Source organism: Rhinolophus sinicus, chromosome 17 (genome assembly GCF_057876585.1).
Source record: "Rhinolophus sinicus isolate RSI-liver-muscle chromosome 17, RSI-T2T, whole genome shotgun sequence".
NCBI lineage: Eukaryota > Metazoa > Chordata > Mammalia > Chiroptera > Rhinolophidae > Rhinolophus > Rhinolophus sinicus.
This window is the reverse complement of record NC_142517.1, coordinates 57,615,636-57,624,769: the sequence shown is the minus strand read 5'-3', so window position 1 is coordinate 57,624,769 and position 9,134 is coordinate 57,615,636.

Below are 9,134 nucleotides of genomic sequence, written 5' to 3'. Positions count from 1 at the left end.
TTATTTGAGGAATTTGGAGGAGGTAAGTGAGGGTGGATTTGGCAAGTGTTTAGTCATGATTTTATCTCAACTGCCCAACCTGAAATTATTTTCTGTGAGTCTGCCAAGTGAGTGTTCAGCATTTCAGTTGTATTGCCAATGGGAATTGGAATTGGAAGAGAATGCCTATACATTTTTATTCTCTGTTTAATTCTTTTTGGATTGATGACAGAGTGTTGACTAGAAATAGAAGAGGATTGTGCAAGGTGATCTTTTGTATTTAATATCATTTGACCTCACTTTTTAGGCAAAGGGAATTATACAGCTTTCCAATATGCCGTAAAATTATTCATCTTGAAAGTGTTACCGATAATAGACCTAGCAAACATAGGAAAAAGAAAGTTTAGTTTTACTCTTGTTTAGTTACTCTCCCTGGTATCGGTCTCTTACAGAGCAATTATTTAAAAGACAGAATATATTTTCATCTCCCTGTGTATAAGGGATGCCCAAGTGAAAAATAAGCACTTTATTGTAGGGCCTTATGCCAAGCTAATTGGGAGATGTGAACATAAGACTCTCCCAGCCTTTAAAGATTTCCAAACTTTCTTGTACACACAGAGCAGAGAGCACTGCTTTGAGGGAACCAGGAAGAAGTAAGCGATATACTTAGCCTCTCCAGCCATTCTGGAGGCCTTTCAGGTAGGGAATGCTGGGCTAATTATAATTAGCAAGACTTTGTTACTTAGCAGATTTTTATGTAGTTTCCAAGCTGAAAACCAAAGTAAGACCTCTTTAGTCACTGACCACAAAATTGTTATTAAGCAAGATAGATCCCACAGAAATCAGAAATTTCCACTGATTTTTTTAAACAAAACCTAATCCAAAATGTTCGACTTCAGAATTTAAACTTGAAGCCTATTTGTGGATTGTTGCCAGTTAAGCTCCTGCTGTCATTTTAGTAAATCATTTTAATGGGGTAGTGAGATAAGGTGGAAGAGACCACAATTATGGGAGTCCCACTCCAGTTTGAAACTCAGGAAATGTGCTCTGGTACAGTGCTAACTTTGAAAAGCAAATCCCCACTTTCCCAAGTTGGAGTGTCTTGTGTTTTTCATGGTAAATCACAAAGTATGAAATCCAATCTAGGAATCGTAAAAGCAGCCCTAGGGGGAAAAATTGGCCAGATTGCAAAGACCTGAAATAGGATTCTCTCTCTAAGCTTCGGGCATTGATCTGTAGACCTAGACGAGTCATCTGAAATTTAAGGTCTGGATGAGGACACACTGATAAATGGAAAGTCGAGAGGGAAAGACGTTTAGTTTGGAGAACATTATTAAACATTTTTTTTAAGTACCAACTATATGCCCAGGAAGTTGCCAGACAATGTGCCTGAAAAGGTAAATAAAAGGTGGTTCTTAGGAAAAAAGTATTCAATTACTGTGACCAAAATCAACATACAAGATGGAGAGGTAGAACAGAGAGTTCAGGATGTCTGTTGATTACATAAGATGTCTCAACAGATATCAAACCATGTCCAAAGCTAAGCTCTATTTTTCCGCCAGCTATCCTTAATTGCTCTATCTGCCACCCAAAACATTCTCCCAAAATCAATAACTTTGCACCTTATTTCTCAACATTGATTATTTTCATTCTCAGAAATATGCAAAAACAGTCTGTTAGTAAACCTTTTCGACTCTACCTCCATGATGTATCTCAAATCTCTGCCTTTCTCCAACGTGTACTGCAGTATCCTAGTTAAGCCACCATCATGCTTTGCTTGAACTCCTGTCACAACCTCCTAAGTGATTTTACCACTTCCATTATGTCCCTTTCCAATTCGTTTTCTGTGACAGCAAGTGTTGCTGCCCAACTTAAAAGCCCTTCAGTGATTTCTCTAGCGTGCTTAAGAATGAGTCCTTTTTTCTTACAAAACTACTGGCCCCGGCCTACGTCTTCAAATCTTGTGCCACACTCCTGCTTAATTATTAGTCATACTTTTTATAGTTTTGTTTTCTGCAAATTCATTAAATTTTTCCCCCCTTTATTGAGGGCCTAGACACTAGCAAGTCCCTTTGCCTGAAATGTTCTTCATTAAACCTTCATTTGGTTTTTCTTCTCATTATTTAGGTTCAGACATAACTTCTCCAGAGGTGCCATTCCCTGCCCACCCTATCTAGAAACGATGCCTTTCCTACTATTCTCAGACCCTTGTTTCCTTATTTGGTTGGTTTACTTGGTTGTTGCCTGACTTCCTCTCTAAACAGAAAACTCTAGGAAGGCAGGAATTCTCTTACTCCGTATTCTCAGAGTTTTCTATGGGCCAGCTCAACAGAAGCCTCAATAAATGTGGGTTGAATTATTAAAAGGAAGATAATTGTTCATAATGTGATTTATCTTTTCCTTCCTATTACCCTTTAGCATCTTCATATGCTTAATGTTTGAATATTAGAACTAGAAAGGATTTTAGAGATCAAATAGTCTAATGTCCTCGTCTTTCAGACACGTCAACCCAGGCAAAGAGAAGTCAAGATTACCCAGCTCGTTTTTGGCAGAGGAGAGACTAGAATCTAGTTTCTCTGACACCTTATTTTCACAATAAATCTCTCCTTGGATTGAACAGCTGTGGCCCTGTCTTGGCTTGGTAGTTGTATTTTTTTGTATGGAGGGAGTTACGAACTCATTCAGCATCATCTGAAAATTAGCTCTTTCACCCAAGTAAAATTTCTTGAAACAGCTCTAGTACCAAATCTCTGACTTTTAAGAATTTTGGAAATAAATCTTGCTAAAGAGTGGTACGTTTTCCAATATTCACAAACCAAGGATCCCAGACATAATGGTTACTTATTGACTCCAGTTCTTAATGAAAACTCTGAGTATTGTACTGTCTGAAATACAGTCTTGCCCCCAAGAGCCCAGTGAAGGGATTTTCCCCACGCCTTAATATGCTGGTCTTTTTTAAGTCAGACATCTCAGGGTAGTTACCACCTTCTGGATGTGGGCTTTGTGGCTGTTTTCCTTGATGCCAAGAGGCTTGTTTTCATTCCCAGCTTCCTGTCTGTTTCTGGTTGTAATTGCTAAAGTGCTCACACCTAGGTGAATGGACTGTTATTGTAATGTAATACTTCTTAAATTTGACCCAGCCCTGCTGTTTTAGGAAGGTCCTTTACACTTTTGAAAAGATACCAGTTGTCAGGTTCTGTGGCTCAACTAGAACACGAGTCAAAAAAGTTCTATGAATTTTGAGAACTAGACTTTGAATACTTTGAACGCTTAGCTTTCTCTTGTGCCCAAATTCTGGAAAATCACATATGTTGATAAGATTCTTCTGAAAATTAAAATGGAAGGGTATTGTTTTACCTTATTCTTTTAGATATTTTTCAAGCTTAGTTGTCAATACAAGTGAGTAAAAAGTGTGATGACTTTTCAGTTATTTTAAATGGTGAAAAGATCCATTTGCTGGATTTACATATAGGTAGAGGGTGTTGATGGACCAATAAAAGGTGTGAGTTAGAAACATGCCTTGACTATTTCAAACACTCTAACTACATTACATGAATTAATTAACATTTAATCCCCAAAGCAAGAGGGCTAACATGACAAGTAGATTTAGGATCACCTAGATCATGATGACCTTGAGAATTGACTTCATTGGCCTTGTGAAGGTGGAAGCCATATGGCAGGGGGCTGAGGAAGAATGGAAGCTGTAGAAATGAATACTGCATGTGTAGGCAGCTCTTTTAAGAAGTTTAGTTGTAAAAGGGAAGATGGAGATAGAACAACAGATGAGGGGAAGCAGAGATTTGTGTTTATAATTTTAGGAATTTTTTACTGTAGACTTAGGAGATAGGAAGAGGAGTTTCACCTTTTATAGGGAGAGGTATGAATTCGTACAGGTATGAATACACTTGTTCCAAGATAAAGTTGAAAAATCCATCACGTGCAATAACAGTTTGAAAAGAGACCTATGAAAGTAATCAATAACCCAGCCTTACTGTTGTTTGAAGTAGCTACCTCCTCAGTGCACATAATGCACACATAATATTTATTAATCATCTCATCATGGCGTCTTCTCAGCTTGTTCTTTTAATGCAATACCTAAAGCACATCATTGTTTTTCATAGTGTAGGTTTATGAGAATTATGTTAATATTTTCCATTACTTAACATGTTATTTGCCTTCAAAAGATCATCTATTTTTAAACCATTAATTAGTCTCTAAACAGATGGCACAACAACTAAAAACTCATTTTTAGAGTCAGAGGCTTTGGTATAAAATTAGAACCCCAAACTACGGTTCTTTGTGCACACATCTTAACAAAAGTTATTGCATCCAAAAGTTAGTTATAATAACAACGTATCTACTGTTGGCAAAAAAAAAAAAAAGGCTATTGAGAAAAACGTTTAAAATTACCACCCTCCATTTTTTGTTAAGTGAAATTTTGGACAGTAAGAGTGTCAGGTCTTGGAGAAAGGGGATATTTCAACTCTCCAAAACAAGACATTAGCACAGAGCTAGATAGTTTGGAGCTAATTTTGGAGTTCAGCAGTCAAAGCAAGTTTTTTCAAAAGGGTATCTGAGAAAAAACAGATTTAAGTTTACATTCTTTTGTTTAAACTCAATGTATACAAAACTAAACTCATAAAATTTCCCTACCAAACAATGCCACAATTGTGGATCAGTGTCTTCTTGTCACCCAGACCACTCAAAGCCATTTTTGATGCCCTCCTTGCCCTCACCTTTCCATCTTATAAAGTACTAAGCTGTCAATATTACCTTCAAAATATCACTTGAATCTGTCCTTTTCTAACTTCTCTGTAACTTCTGACTCTGGTCTTTTATTACCCACTTTCCAACTAGACTCTCCTTCAATCCCTCCTCTGTCACCCTTACTAATCTACATCCATCCTGTTCTGAGATGTTACCGTAATTTCCTCTTAAATGTGATCGTACATTAAAATATTCCCAGTTGAGAAGCCCCTGGCTCCCTACACCTGCAGGGTAAAATAAAAATTCAGCCTTTAGGTCCTTTATGCTCTGGCCCTGGTCCACTGTTCCAGCCATGTGTTTACCCTCTGTATGTCCCCTGGGTTTGGATGAAGCCCGGCTACTCTGTTTTCTCTAACATAGCTCTTGCTTTCTTAGCTTTTTTTCTTTTCTCTATCTACCTTCTATCATTCTGATATTTTCTGTCTTTTAGGTCAAGTTCTACCTCTTTCATTAAGCTTTTCCATATGCAATTTTCTTTTCCCTTTGAATCCCTATTACATCATGTTCATTTCTCCCTTATCTTGTTCTGCTCCGTTATAATTATTTGTGTACCTGTCTTCCCCTGGACTAATCACATCTTTTTTATATTTTCTAACACATAGGAAGGTACATGACAAATGTTTAATTATTCTTGAGTCTTGTGGTATATTGACTAGTGAAGCATTGCTATGTGATTCCGGTCTGGAATGATGGATCCCTAGAGTGAATTTACAGCTGGATGTGGGTGGAGGGACCAAGGAGATCTACTTAGATTTCAATGCCTTGAACCTGTTTCTCTGTTGGATTAAAAAAACCAAACAAAACATAGCTACATTGTTCTTCCTTCCTCTTTTCTCTAGATCTGGGCACCAAGGAAACTTGCCGGATTGCCACGGTATTATCTATATGCAGGTTCCAACAGATGGAATTCGAGCTACCACAGATACATCGATTCGGTTTAGATTGAGCTGAGTTTATCCTATGCAAAGCCTTACAATAATCAAAGGAGATAGGGGATAGTGATGTCATGGTCCCTCTCAGAGGACTGGAGTAGGTTTGACTTGAACAGCTTTCTGCTTCCAAATGCTGATTAGCAGAAAAACACATGATATTTTATAGTTTTCTGTGACGTGAGTCCATGGAGATAAAAATGTTAATTTCAGCAGCTTTGTCAGTTTTACTCAGGGAAAAGATGTCAGAACACTGTACCATCACCAAAAATAGCTTCTTGAAGGCACTGGGTGCCTGAATTTAGAAAGGTTAAAAATAAAAACATTTTTACATACTTTTCAAATGGTGGTAAAATATGCTATGCTTTACACAAGGACTTATTCAGTGTGCTTATTTATTATCAGGATAGTTTCTTGCATAACCCAAGTGATAAAAATCTTCTGCCAAGTTTTTATAAATTTCCCAGGATTTTTCTTGTGTCTCTTTCCTTTTAAGCTACTTTACTGATTTAGGAAGACTTATTTAATAGTATTTTGTTATCTGCATGCATCTTGATCCAGTTTTGAAGAGAATTTGTTTTTGGGTGCTATTCAATTCCAAGAGAACAAGTTAAATAAGGTGGGTGGGTGAGTAGCTGTTTGGCAGCTGGGTTTTAGAATAGCTTTGTTCTTAATCTAGTTTGCTTCAATTACACATTACTCCAATTTCCTTCTTACATTCAAACAGCAAAAATAGGTTTTGCTAAATATTGTTAGAGTAAGGGAGCAGTTATAAAAATATGAAATAGGATGAGTTTGTGGATATGGAATCACATTACACTATTGAAAACAAATGATGCCTTTTTACACGATGATGGCAGAAATAGCACTGCCATGATACTACATGTGTTAGGTTTTACTGAGATTGAAATCACTTTTCCTGAAAAGTAACAAATACAGTGAAAGCTTGGCATGACATGAGTCATTCCTAAGGTGCCTCTAATACTAGCCTGAGATCCTCTCTAGATCTGAAAACAGGATACTAGCAATTTGACAAGAGTCTGCGCCTTGGTCTATCAGCTAACAACTGATTTCTGACTTTCGTCCTTATCCATTGTGTAACATCAGTATTGATTTTTTCTTTTTAACTTTTTTTTTTTTAAGGAGGGCGCAGCTCACAGTGGCCCATGCAGAGATCGAACGAGCAATCTTGGTGTTATTAGCACCATGCTCTAACCAACTGAGCTAACCGGTCACCCCAGTAGTGATCTTTTTTTAATCTGTCAGATTCTTGAAGCTTTGTATGAAGAATGGTATAGACACAGATTTGTAGATATCTTAGAAAAGCACAACATGTTTCACAGAAGGTGTGTGTGTCAAGAGGGTCACTTTTGGTGCAAATGATAGAAACCAAATCTTAAGCAGAATAGAAATGTATGACTTGCGTAAGTCTAAACTCCAGAGGTATATCTGACGTTAGTTATGGCTGAATTCTCATCAGGTCTCTGTCTCCACCTTTGGACTCTCCTCTCCCGGTCCTGGCCTCATCCTCTCCACCTAGTGGTAGAGTTGCCTGCTGGTACCTGTTCTACAACATTCTTAGAGGCTTGAGATGCCAGAGAGAGAGAGCATCCTTCCCCAGCAGTTTGGCAGAAATTCAGGGAGAACTCTGATTTGGCGCAGTATGGGTCTCGTGCTATTCCTTCTGGAACAGTCACTGTTGTGTGTACGTAGGGGGCGGGGATGCAGGTGGCAGAGTGCAGATGGAAGATTCTGGGCAGGCCTGGATCTCATGTTTACTACTACGTAGACCAAGAAGAATCACTAGGGAAGAGGGAGGGCTGGTCCCCTGAAGGAAGCGACAATGGCAGAGAATGCCCTTCTGTGTACTTACTCAAACCCTTTATATTATTCAGAACTTCAGGAGAGGCTAATTTCACTTATTGCCTGAATTCTACAACACTTGATAAATATATGTAAATGTACATTTAGTTTTTCTGTTTAAAAATGTTTTTATATGTACATTTTCTGTGTGAAAAATAAATTTCAGATTCTAGATTTGGAGAAGTTACTTTAATGAACTCCATTGGTTGTACGACTCAATTAGTAATAGTAATAATGGCTAACATGTATTGAGCACTTTTGTTCTAGAAATTCTAAGGGTTATATATGTACTATCTCATTTCATCTTCAAAACAACCCTAATATGATAGGAACTATTATTATCACTATATTACAAGTGAGCAAATTGGGACACTGAGAAATTAAGTGCTGTCCAAGGCCACCACGGTAACTGGTGCATCCAAGAGTCTCAGCCAGGCAGTCTCTAGAGCCACACTTGTCTTAACAGGTATACCACCTTGCTGCCTAAGCCATGTTACACCCCCTTCATCTACTATTTGTGTTGCTCTTTGCGTATTTTTTGCTTCTATCTTCTTACCACGTGCATAATAAAATCCACGCTCTCTGCCACTCTCCAGCGTCCACCACTCTCCCCACTTCTTGCTATTCCTCAGACATGAACCCCAAGTTCATTCTGACCGGAACTTGATATATTCTGTCCCCTCTGCTCGGATAGTCCTTTCTCCAGTTTACTGTCTAGCTTGTTCTTTATTCAAGTCTCTGTCCAATGTTACCGCCTCCCTGATCACGCTACCACTTTTGTCCTGTTTTATTTTTCCTCAGCATTTATCACTCTTGAAATTGTCTACTTGTATGTTCTTGTTTTTGTCAATGTCCTTTTCCACTGGAATGCAAGCTCCATGAGTATGGGGACTTTGTTTTGTTCATGATGTGTCCCTGGTGTCTAGAGCAGTACCAGGTACACATAGTAGGTGCTTTGTATTTATTGAATAAATACATTTAATTTTTCCCAAGAGTCAATGAGGTAGATAAGGCAGAAAAGATTATATTCTTTTTATAATTGAGATGGTCTGAGAAAGATCAAATGAACACCTCAAATGTATTGGCTAATAAGTGGTTAGGACTAAAGTGAGACTAAAACCCCTCCGTCTTCACTCTCAGGTCTGGGCATTTTTCACTGTACCAGTATGGTCTGCCTGATGTCATCTGTTTTTCTCTTCTTTGCCTCCAGAGTGGTTACAAAATATTTCTGAAATTACCGTCTGCATCACTCATCGCAGCAACCAAACCACAGCTAAGATTGACTCTAGTTTGAGAATTCTTAAGTTAGTGGCTCTAACTTTTGCTGTTTCTTTACATGATTTTTTTTTATGGCTAAAACTGAAATATTTATAAACCTACGTCCTTTTCTCCATCTCCCATTGCATATGTAGTCAGAACATTTAGTTAACCCCAAGTCTTTGCTTAATTTGAATGAATTAATTCATTTATTCAAATAGAATTGAATTCCGTTTTTCTGTTTACTGATATAAGTCATTTAATGTCTCTGGGCCCCAGTTTCCTCATTTAGTAAATGAGGATAATGATAGTACCTACCTCACAAGGCCGTTCTGATGA